Genomic DNA, 26,272 nt, shown 5'->3' with positions numbered 1-26,272 from the left:
AATAAATACATAGATCCGCTGAGTATAGTTTATTTATTTTCTCATTAAAACCAAAGATGTTAATCAGTGATTGCATATCAAGAACACGGAATACATTAGGGTACATTTGTGAATGAAGTCTCCGCAACAGCAATCAATTGCTCGAGCCACCGCTAGTGAAAACAGCGGCCACGAGCACTCTGCATGATTTCACAAACGCATTCCAGCGCCAGATCGCCTTATTTAACTCTACAAATCAACTAGAGATGCTTAATTTGAACTAGACACAACAACTCAAGCTGCAGGAAAAGCCGCTCTCTCACTGCTGCTGATACTCCGACAGTCTGCTGCTTCTTCGGTTGTCTTGATTACACCAACATGCCCGAGGACACTGCCTCCTAGTGTCTGCATGTGTAATTGCACATTGACGCGGACAACAGCGCAGAAGTATAAATCAAAACCAACGCGTTACTAACGGCGTAGAGGATACGGCGTAGGTCCGACGCAGAAGTATAAATTGGCCTGTACCCTCCAAAAATGTAACAACGCGTTAATTCTATGCGGACCGCAAGTGCTGTGATTGGTCTGCCAAAACCCCTCCCTCGGGTCAATAAATAAATTTTAAAAATCTGCGATAGGAGTGTGTCCAGAAATGGGATGATAGTTTAAAGCTACACTATGTAACTTTTCCGTCCACTAGAGGTCACCTGTTCAAAACAAAGGCGTAGTTTGATGACAGCACGTTTGAGCGCAGAATCTCGGGACATGTGGTCTTCACCTCACAGCCGGTGGAACAGAGTCAGGACAGGACATGTTCATGGATGCGATTATTAACATTACTGTAGTCTGAAGTAGAGCAGGAGCGAGTGTTGTGGAGCTGAGCAAGGCCGCAGGAGCGATTGAAGAGCGGGACTGTTATTATGGCATAGTCGCTGGCGGGACTTTTATTATGACACGGTTGCCGGCGCTACTTCCTCTTTTCCAGTCATGAGTCTAATGCTGCCTTCACGTGCTATCGGAATTATCGTAAATACGAGTTTCCTAGGTAAAAATTGCACATGAACACCCTCTGATGTCGTGTTTACCACTGGGAAGTTCGGAAATAATTTTGATACCCCAATTCCCGAGATGGGCGTGTCATAAGCTTTAAACATGGTGGCGGGGAGAACTAGACTGCTCTGCTGTGGCAGGTGTAGTTTTATTGTCCCCCCCCCCAGCAGACTCTGGAATGTTCATGTGGTTGTCAGTGGATGGGAGTGATGGCACACTACATATGATGTTGGTTTTTAATAAGATTTTCACAATAAATAGGCAAGAATAAACCTGGTGTCCACCATGATTCCTGTTCATTCCAACAACAAAGCACTTGAATGCAACAACCTCGTAATCACGACTTCTGAAGTGGGAAGTAGTAAATTTCCGATAGCACGTGAAGGCAGCATGAGGTAACGCAACTCTGTTTATCGTATTAGATATATCTGAGTGTGTTGAAAAGGAAGTTATGACGTTCGCTCAGCGGCTGCTATGACACTTGTTCACAATGCAGTGAGAGTAAAGTGTTTCACTGAATAAAACCGGAGACCGAGGGTGACGCAGATATGACGCAATCGACAGGCGACTCCCTCACACGCATAGCTCACACGTCCCGGTTCCTTGGTTAAAATAGCAATTTTCTCACGATTTACAAATAATTTAAAACATTTGGGATATTCTAAGTACTCAACTGAACAAAATATATAACACTGGCCTAGTGGTTTCTGGATATTTTACTGCAAAAATCCTACATAGTTCACCTTTAATCCTTACATCTGCTATATAACACAATATTTTGTAATGCAGAGATTCTTTATGTTAGTGAATATAGATCTGTGTATAGTATATTTATTTTCTCATTAAAACCAAAGATGTTAATCAGTGATTGTATATCAAGAACAGGGACACATCACAATGGGTTCATTTCGTTATGTGATTTCAACGGAACGAATAAAGTCTCCGCAACAGCAATCAATTGAAGCGCTCGTCTGCACGAGCTACCGATACTGAAAACAACGCCACGAGAACTCTGCATGATTTCACAAACGCACTCCAGTGCCAGATCACCCCTTATGTAACTCTACTAATCAACTAACGTTAGAGATGCTTAATTTGTATTACATACAACAACTCAAAACGTAAGAAAAGTCACTATCTGCCACCATCACAGCTGCTGATACTTCGGGTGCATCTCAATCAGCTCCCTGGTTCAGTAGTCAGGGCACTGATCAGGGAGTCAGCCCATTGACTTATGTCCTGATCAGCATTGAGTTATGTCCTAATCAGTGCCCTGACTACTGAACCAGGGAGCTGATTGAGACGCATGCAATGACAATGTAAACAAGCCGCTTCTTCTTCAGCTTTTGCATTGATAGTGTGGGTTACCATGCCCGTGGACACTGCCTGCTAGCGTCTGCATGTGTAATTGCACATTGACGCAGACAAAAACCCAGAAGTATAAATCAAAACCAACGCGTAACTAACGGCGTAGAGGATACGGCGTAGGTCCGACACAGAAGTATAAATCAGCCTTTATGGAGCAGCAGAAATACAGAGGTTACCCTGGTAAATACAAATACAACACCGATCAACGCCACATTCTGCTTGTACTGTAAAACGTCAACAGATGAAAACAAGCAGTATAATAACGGAACAAAATAATTTAAAACAAGAGCCAGAGCAAATACTTTACATGGTATCAGCATTGCAATTTTTATATAGAATCAATACAGAAACAAACTATCTGTGAAATGAGATACTAGTAACACCTCCGCGGATATTCCGTACCATAACAAGCAAAGAGTCTCAACCACTGATCTATATAGACCAATTTCAGGGCTCCAGACTGTGACCAAATGGTCGCATTTTGCAACTAAAATTTAAGAGTGTGCGACTGAATTTTACATCCAGTCGCACATGTGCGACCAGTAAATTTGCCTGCTGTCGGAACTGGAGAAATTTAGAAAATACACATACTATTTATAATTGATAGACGTTATATCTGTCAAATTCTATCTTTCCCAGCCGTTTCTATATGAGATAATATTAAACCATTTGTCCGTGATGCATTTTTGCTATTCGCGATCCAGAAGAGAGAGAAAGCGAGCGAGCTCTCTCACGAGGAGCTACAGCGAACACAAGTCAGTCAGCTTAATGAGTGACGATGGCCAAGAGAACTACACAAAAGTTTAGTCTGCTTAAACTTTAATGATGTGCTGTGATATTAAAATAATTTTATTTTCGATTTCGGCTTTCCAATAATTATAAAAAGAAGATATGAGGTAAAACCATTCCTATAGCCGTGTTCCGTCGAGCGCGACATCCTTCCCTTCACAGCCTAGCACTGTCATTTCTCCCTAAACTTAACGTCAGAATCAGTGATTGTTGTAAACTGCAGTCTCTACTGTTGCAAAACTGCGGGATGTGTTTGATAATAAAGAGCTATTAAATGCACAATCCGCGCAAGAGACGTTATTTCCAACTTCAAGGCGGCTTATGCGTGTGTGCTGCGAAATGGACAGACTTGCACTTAATATTTTAGGCTTCGTGTGCGCGTCTAAACCATCAAATAAAAACAAATAACCTGTGTCAAAATGACCGGATTGGAGAGTAGTTACTTTAACAGTTTATATCTTAAATGGGCATAAATAGTTTGGAGAAATAGGATAATATGATATTATTAGTTCTGCATTTGGTCTTAAAGGGGCAGCGTCTAACAAACCAAATAAAAGTTATTCGCGGAATTATCAACTTTACGTGATTTGTGCCTCGGCACAGCGCGGAGGAATCCAATGTTTTGAGGAGAATGTGCGGCTGTCAGTCACCGCGCCGGTGTGGATACTGTCAGAGTCAGAATCACAGATTATACTTTTTGAAAGTATGACCAACATAATCAATTTCACCGGAAAATGTCATCTGAACAAGTAGGCTAAGTAGATAACATCCACTTTTGTTCTGACCAACTAAGGGAAAAAAAGCATTGCAGTAAATCGTGATGATTAAATCTCACGTCAAACCGTGCAAATTATACTTACGTTTTCAAATTGTTAATGTTAACAACACCAGCATAGCGTGACTACATTTAATGTGTATTAGGGCTACCTGTAGTTTAGTTTCCATTTCTGTGCAGTGTAATTTCTATCTGTCATTTACCAACAAATGAATGTGGAGTAGAGCTGAATTGCTCCCTCTCATGGCTAGCACAAAATTATGAGGCGCCGTATATGACAAAAGCGAAGCGAACGCCACGAAAGAGGCCGACAGTGCGCGAGAGAGACCGAGTGTGCCTGCGAGAGAGACCGACAGTGCGCGAGAGATGCCGAGGGGGATGCTGAACCAGACTGAATAGCTCTGACCATGTAAACGGAAGTGTTGAGGTAAACTAGACTGTAATCATGATGTAGTCAGCTATGGATTGCCGTGGTCCAGACCTCAGTATTTTTCAGAGGTGCATATAATAAATGTTGAAAAATAATTTCACCATATTAGGCATATGGTGTGTACATATTGTGAATTAATTTATTAAATGTATTTACCTAGCGTTTGTAACCTTGCCTAAATGAACTTGTCTAAGAAAATGCTTAATAAAACATAAGCTAAACATCAGTTGACCATATGTTTACTTTCTTCGCTGACCCAGACAAAAATGGAAAGACTATAAGTCAAAGCTCAGCTTTAGGTGGGGAAGAGACAGGGCAAGAGACTGAGAGAAACAGAAAGAGTGATGGAAATGAGAGAGTGATGAAATGAGGAGAGAGCAGGTATGACAGATAATCTGCTTTATTATACACATTTTTTTTAGCATTCAACCGTCTTAAAATGCACATATGTAGACTATGCATTGTCTATGCACTAAACCTGAAGAAAACTAGCTGTATACGTTTTGTTACCCATATTTAAAATGTCTGTATCTACAGCAAAGTTTGTGTGTGTGTGTGTGTGTGTGTGTGCGTGCGTGCGTGTGCATGTGTTATAAGTGTTATTGTTTAAGCCTCTCTTTTCTCAGTGTGTTGTTGCATATTCTATTTCAGGCATATTTTACGATATTGCTGATCGCAGCTATATAGACGGGTAGACACCTGCAAATAAACAAATTAATAAAATGTATTTATTTATTTGTTTATCTATCTAATGCGATGTCAATGTAAACATATCTCTAATAGGGGTGGCACGGTACATGGAAAAAAACCGAACCATTCGGTTCGCTTGTCTCGGTTCAGAGTGGGTGCGTCGCACGGTTCGACGCATGCGCAATGTATCCTCGTGCCCGTATGTTACCTCAGACAGTGGATGTCCTTTTCGCGCGAAATAAGAGGTGTGTCTGTGTGGACATACAGTAAAGTAAAAGTGGAGTGCTGCAGGTCACGTCACGTGTAGAAATGCAAGTGGGAGAGATAAGGAAGGCTGCTCGGAGTTGGAGGATGCGCCAGCGTCGTATAGCAGGCAGGGCAGATGCAGTGCGGAGAGCGGGAGCCGCGCGCGCCCGTTGCGCATACACACACTGGCAGTGTTTGTCTCGCGCAGCTGAACCGCGGCTCGTGTATTGCAAATACAGACAAATATTGTCCATTCTGTCACATTTTCCGGTGTTCTCCTCCAACCCCTGTCTGTCTCATGCTTTGATTTATGATGGGTAGCATATATCTGCTGCAAATGCGACCGTATTCCCCTCTGTCTCATAGACACATGCATATATAACATGTTGTATATAAGTAGTTCACATGATAAATGTAACATTTAAAAGTTAAGATATGCTTCTAGTTTTAATAATTAAAACATGCCTTTGAAGTTTGGGCAAAAACTTCTGCCAGTGTTGTGTTTTCGTGTATTTTTTTTTTTTTTTTTTCACAGCGTTGGATGTCATATGGTGATTGTGAAACACACGGAACACTTCATGGTGAAATTTGTTAATCAGGTCAGCTGAATTAAAGCCACAGTACATTGTTCTGATCAAAATTGATATGATTAACATGAAAAATGTTACACCAATGTGTCGGACTCGGTAGACAGCCAGTTAGGAAACAACTTGATATAACAATTTTTTAATACTGTATCCTAAATTGTGGACAATTAAGCTATATATATATATATATATATATATATATATATATATATATATATATATATATATATTTATATTTTATTATATTATATTATATTATATTATATTATATTATATTATATTATATTATATTATATTATATTATATTATATTATATTATATTTATTATATATATATATATATATATATATATATATATATATATATATATATATATATATATATATATATATCATATGCTGAAGTACATTTCTGGAGTGTTAAACGATAAAAAAAACAACAACAACAAGAACCGAAAACCGTGATAATACAAATAACCAATAAGAATACCGTTAAAGTACCGAATCGTTAAGCAGTATCGGTAAGAGTAGTAATACCGTTAAAACCTTAACGATACCCATCCCTATTAGTAATACAGTGGAAATTAGTAGATTTGGTTAGCATGTTGATTTACGGTGTGCGCCCCTAAATTTTCTGGTTGTGCCCCTAAAATTTTCAGTTGGGGGCCACTGTGCTCCTAGTGAAAAAAGTTAGTCTGGAGCCCTGAATTTACTGTTTGTAAACATACAGGATGCGCTCGCAGATAGGTTGCAGAAAACCAGAGAGAGATAGCGGGCCCTATCTTGCACCCAGCGCAATTGACTTTGTACACCGACGCATGTGTCATTCCTATTTTGCACCCGCGCAAAGCGCGCTTTTCCCTCCACAGAAGCACGTCGCTAAACTAGTGAATGCACTTGCGCTCCCTGGGCGGTTCAGCGCAAAAAAGGAGGCGTGTTCCGGCGCAAACAATCCCTGGTGCTATTTTGCTGTTCCATTAAACAATTGCGCCACTGACCAGAAAAAACCTAGTCTAAAGTCAGTGGCGCGTTGCGCGTTGTTCATTATGCTATTTTAAGGGCGCATGCTTGACCATAATGTATAGCGTGCACAACGCGCATACACTTTGCTCATGTAATCTACACAGATGCAACAGTTATTTTTGCAAATCATAAATTGTTACACTAAAAAATTATTAACACATGAGATGACGGAAATCATTGTGGTGTGCCACGAAGATGTGAAAAAATAGGCATAAATCTAGCTTACAAATGATTCAGGCTAATTGTAATAATTAAGGATAAGACCTGTTTGCCCAATAGTGGCAAGACATATATGTATATAAGGACATCTGACAAATTGGTTTGTCCGTCAAGAACCAGGAACAAAAATTGACTGAAAAACTGAAAAAACTGAAAGACTGAAAAAAAAAAAACTGTGAAATCACCTTTACCATAATGTACAACATTACAACTTCACTTCTCTGTCTTTCACTGCTCTTACAAGAACATCAGTCTCCTCGGCTGTGAACCGCTCCTGGCGTGCGCCTGGTAAATACGCCATAATAATAGCAATCCATAATGGAACTTGCGCACCTGCTTTTAAAGGGATTGTTGGATGACGCTCGGATTGGTTTATTCACGTTACGCCCAAACCACACCTATGAATAATGAAGCTACTTCAGACCAACCCATTTTAGATTTGCGCCGGGCGCAAGAGCCATTTATCCCGCCGGGAAAATAGCAACAGCGCCGAGACCCGCCCACAAAGTTACTTGCGGTTCGCGCTTTGACACTTGCGTTTCAGATCGTTAAAATAGGGCCCAGCGTGTACGTATAGAAAATTACATGGATACGGTACAAAATCATTCCGTTTAAAAAGATTATTTATAGATGTATATTTATAGATGATCAATTATATCACCTGCGGTGAGCGGCCAAAACACATTTTTTTTACATTCACACTCGGTCTTTTTAATTTTTCACGAGTGAAGCACAAACATTTATTTTCAAAATAAAGAATAGGTTCTTAATTAAATGTTACATGGAAACATTATTCATGCCGAACGAGAGAGGTAGGCTTTGTAAGCGGAGCCAAATTTAAGCTTTGCCTACGTTTTGCAATCTGGTCACCCGATTTTCCACGAATTTAACAATAGGCTTAGTCCATTTTATTCTACTGGACATGGAATCTCTTATTTATTTTTCCTTAATCTTCATTTACGTCTCTCACAGGGGATTATACACGTTCCTTCCTTGTTTGCTTTTAATTAGGAGATTGCATAATTTACTGTGGTTAAGTAGAAAATGGTGCTGTAGGACAGATACATTTTACTTCAAACTATTTAACACAGTTTGTGCTTGTTATTAAACTTCAGGTGCGTCAAGTTTATGTGTATAGCGCCGGATATTTTTTGTTTGGCTTTCTCTAGCAGCGCATAGTCAAACAAAGCCTAAATTTCTTGACCCCTGCAGAAGATAAATTCGCTGTTGACAACTTTTACTACAATTATTAGTTTTGGTAGGCTTACATCAGGAGAAAACATGAAGATATTAGAAAAGCGATGCTCTCCTGCTCGTGTACATCCCTTTCCGGGCAAATACCATTATTTACTGATATTTTTTTTTATGTTTTACAGGCTGTAGTATTGCTTCACTGACGGAAAATACATACATACATACATACATACATACATACATACATACATACATGTACGTATACATGCGTGCATATATATATATATATATATACATGTACGTATACATGCGTGCATATATATATATATATATATATATATATATATATATATATATATATATATACAGACGTGCTCAAATTTGTTGGTACCCTTACAGCTCATTGAAATAATGCTTCATTCCTCCTGAAAAGTGATGAAATTAAAAGCTATTTTATCATGTATACTTGCATGCCTTTGGTATGTCATAGAATAAAGCAAAGAAGCTGTGAAAACAGATGAATTATTGCTTATTCTACAAAGATATTCTAAAATGGCCTGGACACATTTGTTGGTACCCCTTAGAAAAGATAATAAAGAATTGGATTATAGTGATATTTTAAACTAATTAGTTTCTTTAATTAGTATCACACATGTCTCCAATCTTGTAATCAGTCATTCAGCCTATTTAAATGGAGAAAAGTAGTCACTATGCTGTTTGGTATCATTGTGTGCACCACACTGAACATGGACCAGAGTAAGCAAAGGAGAGAGTTGTCTGAGGAGCTCAGAAAGAAAATAATAGACAAGCATGGTAAAGGTAAAGGCTACAAGACCATCTCCAAGCAGCTTGATGTTCCTGTGACAACAGTTGCAAATATTATTAAGAAGTTTAAGGTCCATGGAACTGTAACCAACCTCCCTGGGCGTGGCCGCAAGAGGAAAATCGACCCCAGATTGAACAGAAGGATCGTGCGAATGGTAGAAAAAGAACCAAGGATAACTGCCAAAGAGATACAAGCTGAACTCCAAGGTGAAGGTACGTCAGTTTCTGATCGCACCATCCGTCGCTTTTTGAGCGAAAGTGGGCTCCATGGAAGAAGACCCAGGAGGACTCCACTTTTGACAGAAAAATATAAAAAAGCCAGACTGGATTTTGCTAAAATGCATATTGACAAGCCACAATCCTTCTGGGAGAATGTCCAGATGAGTCAAATCTGGAGCTTTTTGGCAAGTCACATCAGCTCTGTTCACAGACGAAAAAATGAAGCTTTCAAAGAAAAGAACACCATACCTACAGTGAAACATGGAGGAGGCTCGGTTATGTTTAGGGGCTGCTTTGCTGCGCCTGGCACAGGGTGCCTTGAATCTGTGCAGGGCACAATGAAATCTCAAGACTATCAAGGCATTCTGGAGCGAAACGTACTGCCCAGTGTCAGAAAGCTGTGTCTCAGTCGCAGGTCATGGGTCCTCCAACAAGATAATGACCCAAAACACACAGCTAAAAGCACCCAAGAATGGATAAGAACAAAACATTGGACTATTCTGAAGTGGCCTTCTATGAGTCCTGATCTGAATCCTATCGAACATCTGTGGAAAGAACTGAAACTTGCAGTCTGGAGAAGGCACCCATCCAACCTGAGACAGCTGGAGCAGTTTGCTCAGGAAGAGTGGGCCAAACTACCTGTTAACAGGTGCAGAAGTCTCATTGAGAGCTACAGAAAACGTTTGATTGCAGTGATTGCCTCTAAAAGGTTGTGCAACAAAATATTAGGTTAGCGGTCCCATCATTTTTGTCCATGCCATTTTCATTTGTTTTATTATTTACAATAATATGTTGAATAAAAAATCAAAAGCAAAGTCTGATTTCTATTAAATATGGAATAAACAATGGTGGATGCCAATTACTTTTGTCAGTTTCAAGTTATTTCAGAGAAAATTGTGCATTCTTCGTTTTTTGTGGAGGGGTACAAACAAATTTGAGCACGTCTGTATATATATATATATATATATATATATATATAGCCTACATTTTGAAAATGATAATCTTAAACTTTCTCAAATTGGTTTCAAATTTTCATTATTTTCATTCAGTGTCATCTATTTAATCAAACATTTAATCAAATTTAACTGCTAATTTGCTGAAATCATTCAACTGTTGTTATATGTATAGCCTTAAGCATGATTTAAACCACTGTGTTTCATACATTATAACATATTCCAGACCGTCTTTTGCAACCGACATGCGCAGTTGAACCTGCGTGACGTCAGTGTGACGTAGGCTGTAAATTGATCCATAGATCAGTGGTCTCAACTGAAAAAAAACGTTGCGCTGCCAAAACGCTCAAGCACCCACAGTGAGGCTTTTCAGCAGAGTGCCTACCGTTTTCAGCTGGATAAAAACGCTTTGGTGGACACACGGCCAAGTTATAAACATACCTTTATCTGCACAGAGGGATGTTCTCAAACATGTTCTATGCGTTTCCTCCTTTTGCAGCCACATTGCATCCACATTTTATGCATATTGGATATCCTGGACAACCACACGTAAAAAAAAATGTCTATATCCAAAAGACAGTATTTCCATATAGAGGTCGACCAATAGTGGATTTTACCGATAGCGATAACTAGGTTGGACCACACTTGCCGATAACCGATTAATCAACCGATTGTTTTTAAAATGAATACTGGATCAAAAAGAAAAAGAAATAAATACATAAAACCATAACACCCTGAGAAAAAACAGTGCTGAAACCATGAAAATGTGCTAAATGAAATACATATGTAAATATGAATATATTAAAATGAGAAGTTCTAACAGAACAAATTCTAAAGAAAATAATTTAAACATTAAAATGATAGTATATATTTTTTAGCTATAACCTACAAACATGTAAATTTTATAGTCAGCACTTTGCAAGTCCCATTTGTTAACATGGATGTATTAGCTAGCTTACATGAACAATATGCATTATGTAATATACATTTTACAGCATGTATTAATATTTGAGCAATACAATTGTACCTTGATCATCCATGTTAGTTCAATGTGCATTAACTAAGTTTTACAGATCAAATAAATTAAAACTAAATTTAAAAATGTATACAAAACTTTTACAGAATTTATTAACCTTAATGTTACAAATGGAATATTATTGCAAAGTTTTATTTCAAATAAATCCAAACAGTCTGCTTTTTTAGAACACTAGGCGATTATCTAATCAAAATAACAAAATATGTATTGAAATTGAATGCGTATCTGATTTGTTCATATTTCTGTCGGCTGCATGACGATACAATTTGCTTTCTCGAGTTGTTACATTGTTTTAACTGCTTGAGGTAGTCTACTGCTAATATTAGCATCCTCTCAGCCTCTAGACCAAGTACATACATACTTCTGTTCTTTATCTGCTAATGCAGCTTCTAGTCAACAAATTAATTACTTATGATTTGGCAACATGTACTGAAGTGTTCTGTATTCATACCGTTTCGCTGTCGGTGTTTTAACAGCGCTCTCTGAGCAGTGTGTGCTTTCCGTGAAGCTCGCAGCCTCACATGTCAATGTAAACAACGTTAGTGATAGTTTTTATTTGGCCTCTAGAGGCCGCTTTCATGCTATATAATACCAGCAGACCCTTCTCAGAGCTCTCGTACTGTGTAATGACAGCGCACCCTTCTCAGCCGCTAAAGCAACGGACTCAACCCGGAAAAACTATCGGTGTGGATTTTTGCCGATAACCGATTGTTCCACCAATCAGCTATTGGTGCCAATTAATAGGCAAAACCGATGAGTCGGTCGACCTCTATTTCCATACTAGCCAGGGGTTCACGATGGCGTTTCACTTTCAGCTGGGTCTGCATCACTGACGTCTGTCTTGTCCGTCTCCATCTTTTAGTGATTTTTGCACGTTTGTTCTCCCGCCCTTCAATTCAATGCAGTGGTTTCCGGAGCGCGATTTTCCCCCTTTCATATTATTTATTTATTTTTACTTCGTAACGGATGTGGTTTAAAATGTAGCGAAGTACAATACTTTGAACAAAACATACTTAAGTAAAAGTAAAATTACAGGTATTTAAACCTACTTAAAGTAGAAGTACACAGAAAAAACTACTCAATTACAGTAACGAGAGTAAATGTAATTCATTACTTTCCACCTCTGATTATATAATGACTCCTTATATTTGGTTATTTGGTGTCCTTTTGGAGTCTCCTTAAAGCTTGCAGAAAATAGCAAATGATGACAAAATGAATGCGTTTAATGAGATAAATGGCGTATGCTTAATTTTACAAGTGTGCGATTGATAGCGGTTAAAAATTAATCAATTGACAGCTGTAAATGATGTTATGATGAACTAAATGTCTTTCTCCACTGACGTTCTATGATGTTCAAAGCGTTTCTAAAGATGCAGATTTTTAGAAGGCAGACTGAGATGGCAACATGGTTTGTGTAACATTAGCAACACATTATTAGCTGTTTGATAATGTAGTCAAGCAAAAGGCTAATAATTTATGACCATCATGTGATTGACGTAAAAAGCGATTCTACGGTGGCCCAGTAGTGCACAACACAACGAAATTGAAAAAGCATACATAAGTTCACAACACAACAAAATCAAGCCACAACACAACAAAATCAAGCCACAACACAACGGAATCAAGCCACAACACAACGGAATCAAGCCACAACACAACGGAAATGCTCCCGACCACTAGGGGGCTCTCGGAGTGTGGTAAAGTTAGTTTTCCTTGCCATTGTTCTATAGATTTGCCAGTCTTACAAATATATAAACACTACAATCAGTTTTAAGTGTGCAATTATACATCGATATGAAATATCAATTCAAAATCACCTACGTGCATTATAGCTGCATATTTATACACAAAAATGCTTTCACACGCTACCACGGTGGATGACGCCCAAGGGAACGTTTGCCAATTCCACCAAGTGGTTGAAACGTATAATTTGTATTAATTAAAATTACTTTTAATATTTAAAAACAGACATGCTAAAATTCCATAGCTTGATTGTATTGGTAAAACTGACTCAGTAATGCACAACACAACATTGGAATTTGAGCATAAAGTTCAAAAAAGTAAAAAGTAAAAAAGTAATTTTAATTCATACAAATTATACGTTTCAACCACCTGGTGGAATTGGCAGGCATTCCCTTAGGCATCAAGCGCAGTGGTAGCATGTCAAAGCATTTTCGAGTACAAATATGCAGCTATAATGCACGTAGGCGATTTTGAATTGATATTTCAAGCCAATATACAATTGCACACTTAAAACTGATCATAGTGTTTATATAGAGACTGGTGAATCTATAGAACAATGGCAAGGAAAACTAACTTTACCGCACTCAGAGAGCCCCCTAGTGGTCAGGAGCATTTCTGTTGTGTTGTGGCTTTTTCGTTGTGTTGTGGCTTGTTTCCGTTGTGTTGTGGCTTGATTCCGTTGTGTTGTGGCTTGATTCCGTTGTGTTGTGGTGATTCCGTTGTGTTGTGGCTTGATTCCGTTGTGTTGTGGCTTGATTTCATGGTGTTGTGGCTTTTTTTCGTTGTGTTGTGCACTTATGTATGCTTTTTACATTTCGTTGTGTTGTGCACTACTGGGCCACTCTGGATTCCTTTGTGCAGCGCTTACTACAGTAACTTAAGACAAAAGTTGACTGAGTGGGTCTTTATGGGATCAGATTCCCGCCAAATGTATTGCAGTCACGCATTAAAAAAAAAGCGTGAATCAAATTCTTTTTTTTTTTTAAACGTGAAAATATAACGCACAAAACTGAAAAATCAATGCAAAGTTAACTGGAATCACAAACAACGCAGTCACGGAAATAAAAATAATAAGCGTAAATCAAATATTTAAAAAAGTTTAAAATTATATTGCTCAAAACTGAATAATGAATTCAGAATTATCTGAATCGCTCACAAAATCATGTTTTCTGCTCTTATTTTAATGTTTTGCATGTCCGTGCTCTTTTTTCCTTTGCTCGTTTCCACATTCTGTGCTTGCGTTTCCAAATGTTGCAGTTCAAGTTTCATGTAAATTAGGGTAGGTCTTAGCATCACCATTGGTCCACTAGTTCTAGATTGACAGCTCATCCTCTAGCCAATCAATCGAAGAGGGAAGTTTACGTCACTCCAATGCGACTCATGCCGCAGTTCTGCTGTTGAGCTATGAGTATAACGCGTTCTCTATCACTATATCTGCAAGGAAATACATTATTGTATTGTTATGAATATAATCTTAGGACTCAATTATTTTGTTTGTTATACGTTTTAGGGGGGGGTTTCTTACAACCCCAAATCAGAAAAAGTTGGGACAGTATGGAAAACGCAAAAAAAAAAAGAAGTGATAAAATTCTAAATTTACTTTGACTTGTATTTGATTGCAGACAATATGAACACAAAATATTTCATGTTTTGTCTGGTCAACTTCATGTCATTTGTAAATATGCATCCTTTCCTGTCATTCAGACCTGCAACACATTTAAAAAAAAAGTTGGGACAGTAAAGCATTTACCACTTTGTAATGTTGCCATTCCTTTTCACAACACTTAAAAAGACGTTTAGGGACTGAAGACACCAAGTGATGAAGTGTTTCAGGTGTAATTTTGTCCCATTCTTCCTGCAAACAAGTCTTAAAGGTCCCGTTTTTCGTGTTTTTTTGAAGCTTTGATTGTGTTTACAGTGTGCAATATAACATGTGTTCATGTTTCATGTGTAAAAAACACAGTATTTTTCACACAATTTACTTATCTGTATACTGCTGTTTTCACGGTCCTCAAAACGGCCTGAGAATTTCCTCGTTCTATGAAGTCCCTCCTTCAGAAATACGTAACGAGTTCTGATTGTGCCAGCGGTTCCCGTGTTGTGATTCGGTTGCCCGGAAAGGTCATGCCTCTTACCATAACGGGGAGATGAACGCGCTCAAACTACAGCCCCTGAAGGCCAAACAAAGGTGATTTGACTCCGGGATGAAAATAACAGCGTCTGAACGACATGGCGACAAACGCAACCGAACTGAACGCAACACTTCTTCTCCACGAGGGAGCAACAAGACCACGCCCCCTTTTTCGCGTATTCTTGTGGGCGGAGGTTAGTCGACAAACTGTTCTACTGACGTAATTAAAGCAGGATGTACATGGATGTAGTCCAAACCAGCCGTTCTCTGTAGGCTTTGAAAGGGAACTTCTGTCAAATAAAATATCTCGCTTGGCATTGAACTTTGAACTTTATAATTTTACAGGTATTATTTATGCTCTAACAGCAACACTACACACTAACTAAAGTTTGAAAAATGGGATCACGAAGAACAGGACCTTTAAGGTGGGCAACAGTACGGGGTCTTCGTTGTCGCATTTTGCGCTTCAAAATGCGCCACACATTCTCTATTGGAGACAGGTCGGGACTGCAGGCAGGCCAGTCAAGTACCCGTACCCTCTTCCTCCGCAGCCAGGTAATGTAATGTACTGGTAATGTACAACTTTGTAATGTGTGCAGAATGTGGTTTTGCATTGTCTTGTTGAAATATGCATGGACGTCCCTGGAAAAGATGTCTTCTTGAAGGCAGCATATTATGCTCCCAAATCTCTATGTACTTTTCAGCATTAATGGTGACTTCACAGAAGTGCAAGTTACCTTTGCCAAGGGCACTGACACAACCCCATACCATGACAGACCCTGGCTTTTGGACTTGTTGCTGGTAACAGTCTGGATGATCCTTTTCTTCTTTGGTCCGGAGCGCACAGCGTCCATTCCTCCCAAAAAATACCTCAAATACTGATTAATCTGACCACAGTACATGTTTCCACTGTGTGATGGTCCATCCCAGATGCCTCCGAGCCCAGAGAAGTCGACGGCGCTTCTGGACACTGTTAACATAGGGCTTCCTTTTGGCACAGTACAGTTTTAACTGGCATTTGTGGATGTAACTACGTATTGTGGTACTTGACAAAGGTTTGCCAAAGTAGTCCTGAGCCCATGTGGTGATATCGCTTATAGATGAATGACGATTCTTGATGCAGTGCCGCCTGAGGGATCGGAGATCACGGTTGTTCAGCTTAGGCTTGCGCCCTTGTCCTTTACGCACTGAAATTCCTCCAGATTCCTTGAATCTTGAATCTTTTAATTATGTTATGCACTGTTGAATGTGAAATATCCAAATCTCTTCCTATCTTTCTTTGAGGAACATTGTTTTTAAACATTTCAATAATTTTCTCACGTATTTGTTGGCAAACTGGCGATCCTCGGCCCATCTTTGCTCCTAAAGGATTAGACCTTTCTTTAATGCTGCTTTTGTACCAAATCATAATTATAATCACCTGTTGACATCACCTGTTTCAAATCACATCATTATTTAACCATTTTACCTCATTACTAGCCCTAAATTGCTCCTGTCCCAACTTTTTTTGAAATGTGTTGCAGGTCTGAATGATAGGAAAGGATGCATATTTACAAATGACATGAAGTTGACCAGACAAAACATGAAATATTTTGTGTTCATATTGTCTGCAATGAAATACAAGTCAAAGTAAATTTAGAAATCACTTCTTTTTTTTATTTGCGTTTTCCATACTGTCCCAACTTTTTCTGATTTGGGGTTGTATAATAAAAGCAGTCAAATTCTGACGCTTGACTGGCCATCCACCAGCCGCTGTTGAGCTACGAGTATAACGCGTTCTCTATCACCAGTGGTGGAAGTAATAGGCTACAAATAACCAGAGACATATTGACTTTAGTAAAAGTAGAAATGTACTTTAATAGAATAAATTGTCATGCAAGTACTTTTAATTCTCATAACGTCTATTCTAATAATTTTAAAAAAGTTGAATTAAATTAGTTTTGGGTTAATGTAATTGTGCTTACCATCTGTGGCCCAGTTTGAGTAGAAAGAGCGGTCATTTTCCTCCAGAGTGGAGAGCGACTTTCTGAAGATTTTGTTCATTTCTGAAGCTTATTCCACTCGCCGTGCTCAACCCAGAATGCCCTTTGTGACATATGTTGGTTCGAATATAGGCTGTCTGAAATAAGTAGATAGGGCTGCCCCCAACTAAAAAAATAATTATTAATAATAATTATTATAATTATTAATAATAATTATAGTCGTTCATTTAAGCCGTTGTTCACACAGCGCTGGCGCCTCCATGTCATTGTCGGCTTACTCTGCTATATTTGCTTATTATTTATTAAATCCAGGCAAATGGTTGATAAACATTGATTAAAATTAAGATACAATTTATACAAAACGAAATTCACTTAAAAGAAAGGCTTTCAACAAAACAAAACTTGTCAAAATCAGTTCTGTCCCCCATGTCTTCTGACACATTGCGCATCTTATCCTGTTCACTTTCATAATCAACATAAATTAATTTCATATGTTCAAATATTATGTTTTTTTTATTTATTTAAATACATGTTTTAATATCTGCAACAAGCAGCCTATAGTAGGCTACAGTCCAGAGAAATGTCATGTTGGAGAGGTATTTGAGCGCATGTCGTTTTACAGATGAGCGGTTCACGAGTGGAGCTCCGCTCCGCTTTGCTCACATGCTCTGGGCTGTTATTTTTTTTTCTGCCTGTTGCTGTGCAGGCTTTTTTATTGTATATGATAGTTTAAACAGCTCAATAACCCTTGTATTTAAAGGTTTAATGTATGCCCTATAGTCCTAGTCCATTGCATTACGATTGCAAGAAGGATCAATAATGTAAAAAATTTGATGTGCAATCAAATGTCCCAGTTTGTATGTTGTTTAAACAAGTGTTCTCGTTGTGCTTCGTCGAGTTTTGACGTGTTTTATAGACTCTATATTGTTTCTTATTCATATGTGGTTACATTCCACCACTGGCAGTGAAAAAATATTTATTTGGAATGAGCGGCACTAACAAACTATTTGGGGTCATGATCATTTGACCAATTTCTGATTAACCTCTCTAAAATGTTGAATGTGTAAATTCATATATGTAATATATTCATGATTGTAAACAAATATATTTCCTTGCACAAACAGTGGGCCTTAGAGATGCGCGATTGGCGGTTACAGCCGCGAAAAATAATATTTTAATTAAAATTCGGGTGAGTGGCGGTTCAACCATTCAAATAAATAAAAAAAAATATAGGCCTGCATTGTTAAATATTGTTGCAGCACCTGGTAGGCCACTAAGCAAACCTGCAAGTTATGAGCCCAACTGTCTGTATGAAGAGACTGCCTGGGTTTTGTTTCGATATTTAAGTTATATTTTAAAACAGCCAGTCATAGTCACTCGAGGAATAGGCATTTAAAGGTCCCGTTCTTCGTGTTTTTTTGAAGCTTTGATTGTGTTTACAGTGTGCAATATAACACGTGTTCATGTTTCGCGTGTAAAAAAACACAGTATTTTTCATACAATGTACTTATCTGTGTACCGCTGTTTTCACTGTCCTAAAAACGGCTGGTGATTTCCTCTTTCTATGAAGTCCCTCCTTCAGAAACACGTAACGAGTTCTGATTGTGCAAGCGCTTACCGTGTTGTAATTCGACCGCAGCTTAGCGCAGGTGCCAGCAGTTCCTGTGTTGTGATTCGACAGCAGCTTAGCGCATGTTGGAAAGGTCACGCCTCTTAACGGAGAGATGTATGCGTTCAATAATCTCTACAGCGTCCCTGGGAAAGCCAAACAAAGGTGATTTGACTCCTGGATGAAAATAACAGCGTCTCGACGACATGGCGATAAACACACTCAACGCAACAGTTCCTTTTCTCCACGCGACACGTCCGCTTCTCCACGTGGGACAGCAACAAGACCGCGCCCCCTTTTTCGCGTTTCTTTGTGGGCGGAGGTTAGTCTGTTCTACTGCTCTACTGACGTAATTAAAGCAGGAAGTACCAGGATGTAGTCCAAGCCAGCCGTTCGCTGTAGGCTTTGAAAGGGAACTTCTGTTAAATAAAATATCTCGCTTGGCATTGAACTTTGAGCTTTATAATTTTACAGTTATTATTTATGCTCTAACAGCAACATTACACACTAACTAAAGTTTGAACAATGGGATCATGCGGAATGGGACCTTTAAAAGAGAGAACACAAGAGCTATACTTCTACAAATTCAATAACATCCACAGCAGAAAACTAAAAAATAGTTGGAAAACTTTTCCCATAAATTAGATGTGCAAGGCAAGCAGGCAAGTTTTGGGGTTGTTATGGACAATTAAAAATGTGAACATGCGTTGCTCAGTTGTGCGGTGGACTTTCAGCAAATTTCAGTGAACGAATAGAGTCTGTTTTTGTTTAATATCGAGGCTCCATAGTTTGTTTCTTGTATGATTGTTAGGCTTGCTGGCTGGTATAAAACGAGTTGCACTGTCTGCCTGAAAAAGACGCGCTCTCTTCCCATGCAGTCAAAATAACGGTTTAATTTCTTCAGGCTCGTCCTAGTCGTCACCCTGACATGACAGTGTGTAGAGTTAATTAGCCTATAATGTGAATGACTTATTTTATTCTTTTTGCAATAGGCATTAATTAGGGATGCAACAATACAGTTAGTCCACGGTTCAATACATACCTCGGTTTTTAACCACGGTTTTCGGTTCGGCTCGGTTCTGATGGCTTGTCACATCAGTTTTTTTGCTATTCAATTCTTAGGCGACAGGAACAGCAAGAGGTTAAGGAGAAAAAATACTTTTTTATTGCAATACTGCAAAATTGTACTTAAAAGAATTGAAAAACCTTACTTAAACTTAAAACTTTACTTTAAAAAAAAAACGTGTACACATTCCTGGTGTATTGTATAATATAAAATAAATATATATAAAGATTTACACTGGCATCTCAGAGCTGTACTGCAGCATTTAAGTATGAAATTGAATGAATAAATGTAAAAATAAAACACTACTTAGACTTCACTATAAAATACACATTGATTCTTATTAAAGCTATTGTATTTAAGTTTTTCAGTCAAGAGCAGTGAATGATTTTCTCTTTGTCTTTTGTTGTTGTATTAACATTAAAGGGATAGTTCAATCAGAAATGAAAATTCTGTCATTGAGAATGAATACAGGTTTGGAACAATATTAGAGTAAATAATGACATAATTTTAGAGGTGAACTGTCCCTTTAAGGACAGCGTGTTCACTAGGCTGCGCTGCTGTCATTTTAAGACCTCCGTGCATCTAATATACAGACACACCGATTTTACTTTCACTTTAGGCATAACCGACTGTGTTTATGTTAACCTTGTGTGTATTTGACAGTATTAGCGCAGTAAGATGACTACTTAGTTCAGTAATCACGTGTTTGACAGGCATTTAGTGCACGCACTCGGAAAAGCACATGTTAAAACCGCGCACGCAGTGAGCCAGCAAGGCTTTAAAACGCATGCAAATAATGAACTTTCGTGATTGTGAATAACAATAGTGTTCCGTGAGTATAACTCTACCACTAACGTGTGATGTGAATATATGTCGCGTTGTTCAGTATATTGGGATGGAGGCAAATGATAGAATTTGTAATTAATAATTAATTAAATGCAAAACCGAAGAAAAAAAACGCAATTCACAAGCGCGCATTGAACCGTGAATGCCGTACCGAACGGTTCAATATTATATTGAGAATTGTGGCATCCCTAGCATTAATTAGTAGTGAGCTAAATAGCAGCATGTTGAAATGATGTGCCAAATTACGTTTTTTATTATAATGATAAAATTGTACAGTAGCCTATTCAGGTAACGGCAGGTTTGCCGATGTGCGTTTTATTTATGGTGTTTATTCATTTTTGTCCTTGTGCGCTGATCGGTTCACTGCTGATATTCTGGGGTACAATATTCTTAGCCAATAGCCAATATACTAGCAGGAGCACGGGAAGTGGAGGTGCTGCAAATTTGAGGTAATTTACATGTATTTATTTTTAGCATTTAGTAATTTATTTGTACACTTTAAGTGGCCACTAAAAAAGGCTTAATATAACATAATACAATAATGTATTTCCTTGCAGATATAGTGATAGAGAACGCGTTTTACTCATAGCTCAACAGCTGAACTGCGGCATGAGTCGCATTGGAGTGACGTAAACTTCCCTCTTCGATTGATTGGCTAGAGGATGAGCTGTCAATCTAGAACTAGTGGACCAATGGTGATGCTAAGACCCGCCCTAATTTACAAGAAACTTGAACTGCAACATTTGGAAATGCAAGCACAGTTTGGAAACAAGAGCAAAGGAAAAAAGAGCACGGACATGCAAAACATTAAAATAGGAGCAGAAAACATGATTTTGTGAGCGATTCAGATAATTCTGTATTCATGATTCAGTTGAGCAATATAATTTTAAACTTGTTTAAATATTTGATTTATGCGTATTATTTTTAATTCCGTGACTGCGTAGTTTGTGATTCTGGTTAACTTTGCATTGATTTTTCAGTTTTGTGCGTTATATTTTCACATGTGTTTTAAAAAAAAATGTATGCGTGACTGCAATAAATTTCGCGGGACCCTTGAGCTGGTGTGAGTGGAGATGGGCTAATTTGCATATTCATGGCTTCGCTTATACTAAATGAAGCAAGGGTGTAGAGATACATCGGGTAAAATAAGTATTGAACACACCTCCATTTTTCTCAGTTAATATATTTCTTAAGGTGCTATTGACATGAAATTTTCACCCGATGTTTGTAACAAACCATACAATCCACACATGTAAAGAAATCAAACCATAGATGTCCATAAATTAAGTTATGTGTAATAATGTTAAATGACAGGGAAAAAGTATTGAACACATGAAGAAAGGGAGGTGCAAAAAGGCATGGAAAGCCAAGACTATAGCTGTGTCCCAAAGTGAAGGGTGCGCACTTCGAAGGCCGTGCACTTCGAAGGCCAGGCCAGGCCACGCCTTCGAAGTGCACGAAGGGCGAACCGAGGGACAGCTTAAATGTCAAATTATACTTTTCGGCTTCGGGGCTTGCGCGCGCCGTCTGTGTGTGTGCGAGCGCGTAGGTTATAAAAACAGCAATTAACTGACCTTTATAAACTGTGTAAAACATGCAGTTACTATAGTGATTCTGGGTATCTATAAACATCGATAACTGCTCCTGCATCTCTGTGTGTGCCTTCAAACTGCACTTGATGTGAGTGACGGGGCGGAGTCACGTGAAAACCGAAATAACCGACAAAAATAAGTCGGTTAGAGGTTCTGAATGTCGGTTTCGGTTATTTTTCGATTAATCGTACAGCCCTACTAGCAGGTGTGTGACAACTGACAGCGGACGTTCGCGAGGAGATTTTAAAAAGAAAAATGGAGCAGAAAAGTTTTTTTTGTTTTTTTTGTTTGTTTTTTTTGCTTTTTATGCGTTTTATTGGATTTTGACATGCTTCAAAGCCTGCGATGATGGTAGACCGGACCATAAGCACGTAAATCTGTAGCCTATGGTTAAATATTTATAATCGTTAAGTTGCAACTATTGTTTATTTATTATGTTAAATGTAACAATATATTTTAAACATTTATATATTTACGTCCAAGTCTTTATTTAAGTAGGCTACTTATTTTAATTCAACTCACATCATCTCAGATGCAATTGTAGCTACTTTTTATGACATGCCAGCCGTCGACCGATTCAGCCCCGCAAACCTGCGGACACTGGAAATATGCACTCATCCCAGATGAAGATGATGTCCCGCTGGCACAGGCCTTACCAGGTCTCTATTGTGCATTACCATCCCGGTCCGCTCCACCAGCGTCTCCCGCTCAGCTCAATGAAAGTGTAGAAATGTTTTCTTCTGTTTTAGCGGTTTTTTTCTGATGTTTATTGTAGGCCTATGAATAGTTGTAAAAAGTACTTTAAGTAATGTAGGCTAGACCAATTTATTTTCATTTAGCCTAAACATTTTAATTTACCTGACAAGAAAATATATGCATGAACATATGCATATATAAATGTTTTATATAATATAATTTGTTTAATGTACAATCATAATTTTTTTTTACAAAAATAAACAACGTACAGAACAACCACTTCTCTTTTATTTAGCCTACACATTTCAAGTTAACGGAAATGAACAATAGACAGCAATTACTTTGTTTCATTTACAAATAACTTGCATTAAAAAATTTTTTTATAATAATATAGAGAAATCTTGAAAAATGTTCTGTGCATCCCGGCCACGACTTTACATTCAGCCTTTGGAGAAGACTTTCGGTAATGGACCATCCTCAGGGAGCGACATTCATTCATTCATTCTAGGAATGAAACGATTACCGGTTTCACGATAAACCACAATAAAATTTAGTGACGGTTAGTAATATCGTATCAAATTTAATTATCATTAAAACCGCGTGTGATTATCACGATTGTGAAAACTCGCGGTATCTTGTCCAGTCAGCGTCAGTCTGGCGCAGCGCACCGCTGTTTTTTGAATGAGAAGAAATGGCAGAAGGTAGTGACAGCACTCGGGGGATTGTTCAGCCTTCTAAAAGGACCAAATCTGAGGTGTGGTCATATTTTGGATTTTACAAAAGTCCTGAGGGAAACTTAATCGAAGTTGGTCACCCTGTCTGCAGAACATGCCAGAAGAAAGTCACTGTAATAGGGGGAACACTTCAAAACTACGAATGCAAGGCAAGTGGACTTTGACTCCAAAACTACGTCTGGCAAATTATAACGTGAAGCGAATGAACAAATTCAGACAAGACCAAGACTTGGGTGACATTTAAGGGATGATAATCAGGGCTTGACATTAACAACCGCCATTTGCGGGTGTAAGTTAACGTTATTTCGGCTGCACACTAACGTAGTCGCTCTGGCTGTTGAACTTATTATAGTCTTCTCAAAAGCCATCTGTTATTATCACGTTGCGCATTATAACCACTCACACATGTTTCTATTGAGTTTACGAATGCAATGTCTCATAATTCAGATTAGCCAGAGTTATGTTCAGAGCCCGCGCCGCTCTCACTCGCTGAAATATTCACTCAAAGCAGAGATAAACGTGCGATGTATGCAGGAGATTCACTCATCATACAGAGGTTGACTGTTTTTGTTCTATTTCAGCAGCGAAAATGTTTTAAAAAAACAGCAGAACCACAGCACATCTGATATGACTGGCATAACGCTGGCGAATTTAGGGACCGTCTCTAAAGTGACACACAACATTGGTAACGTTATACACGTTTCAAACTTAAATAGCATTTGAAGAGGATGACAGTCATAAAACTGACTGTAAAGTGTTCATCTAGGTGTCAGGTATGATGCACACATTTTGATATTTAATAAAATAAACTGTCAAATCATATGGAAATATGGATATGCATTATTTCACTAGGATACTGTTTGGGCTCTAACACAAAATATGCTAGATTTAAATGCATCATTGCTGAACACTGATGAGAATATTGCTTGAGAATATATTTACAGAGATATTAGAGATTATATTTACGACAAATTATTATTTTTTATGCGTTGCTATTGACGACGGCCATTAAGGAAGGAAATCCTACAGAATCTAGTTTAAAAAAGTGCATAGAGCTGCTTTAGTTATTTGTTGTTTGTTGAATTTCAAATATAAAACTTGTTGAAATGTTTTAAGTGTGTGCATCTGTTCTTTTTGAACACTTTCATCTCGTTTGAACAAAACCGTGATAATATTGATAACCGTGATAATTTGGGTCACTATAATCGTGATGTTAAATTTCCATACCGTTTCATCCCTAATTCATTCATTCATACATACATGCATATAAAATACTTTATTTTGCAGTAAAGTCAGCAGTTTTCGTTTATTTGCATTTTGACTTATAGTTTTGAGTAACAGATGTCGCATTTGATTTAGCCTATTTTTGTCTGTGACATTTTTTAGCTACGGTGTTGACAGTATGATAATAAAAATAAATAAATTATTGCATGGTCAACATAGCCTATTACTTTTGTTATCACCAGTCTCTCTTTCTGTAGGGGAAATTTAAAAGAGAGATTCTGGAAACGAAATCTAAATTTAGCTGGATCGGTCGGATCGGGAATAAAATAATTTATAGCGGGTGAGCAAGGAGTGAATTTGAAGCGCGAGCGGGAGGGAGCGGTGCGGAATAGATCGTAATGCGGGAGCGGAACGAAAAAACACCCCCGCACAGATCTAATTTGTATTTAAAGAAAGTGCAGAAAAAAGAAAGATAAAAGAAAAAAGAAAGAAAGAGCGAAAAGGGAGAGAATGGACTGATTCCACTTCTTGAGACAATGGTTGAGAAATAAATAACATTTATGCAAGTTAAAATTGGAAAATTAAAGTTTATCTTAGGGCAGGGAACTGGGGACTGTGCGAATGCACTAAACGTTTTGTTTACTTCAAGTTCAAGCGGTTGCGCTGTTGTGTTCAATAGTATCCAGGCTACACTTGAGTTACCGGCCGCTACCGTCTTTCACTGGTAAATTTAAACCCGCGCCGCAAGAAATCTGATCGAGTGCCGCGGGAATGCGGACCAGTCAAATGCTGTAGTCACCAGTGTGCTATGAATTCTGGGATAGGTTGTGGGAAGGTTCCATCTGTTGTACCCTTCCTTTGCCTGAGAAACGGAGGGCGCATTTTGAAGTCGCTTAAATTGCAGCAGCCTTCGTCGCACCGCTGTGACGCAATCGCACTTCAATTGTGGCCTTCATAGGTGCAGCTTTCACATTGGGACACCCTTCGTAGTGCCGCTATGACGCAATCGCACTTCAAATGCGGCCTTCGAAGTGCGCGCCCTTCACTTTGGGACACAGCTAATCAGTAATTATAAAGTATAAAGAAATCCTGCCACTTGTCAATGCAAATTAATATCAGCTGGTTCAGTCCAAACTGATGGCCTATAAAAAGGTCTTGTTACCAAGGTGTCACACAAGAAACATCTCATGATGGGTAAAAGCAAAGAGCTCTCTCAAGACCTTCGCAACCTTATTGTTGCAAAACATACTGATGGCATTTGTTACAG

General features: G+C 38.4%; 1 protein-coding gene across 2 annotated transcripts in view; it reads right to left on the bottom strand.

Annotated features, from left to right (window-relative positions):
- Window positions 1–26,272, bottom strand: part of haus6 (HAUS augmin-like complex, subunit 6) — a 61,336-nt gene that overhangs the window by 8,837 nt on the left and 26,227 nt on the right. The window lies entirely within an intron of this gene.

The sequence above is a fragment of the Gobio gobio genome (genome assembly GCF_949357685.1).
Source record: "Gobio gobio genome assembly, chromosome: 2".
In the NCBI taxonomy this organism is placed as follows: domain Eukaryota; kingdom Metazoa; phylum Chordata; class Actinopteri; order Cypriniformes; family Gobionidae; genus Gobio; species Gobio gobio.
The sequence above is the reverse complement of the archived record's forward strand: the minus strand, read 5'-3'. Positions and strand labels throughout refer to the sequence as shown.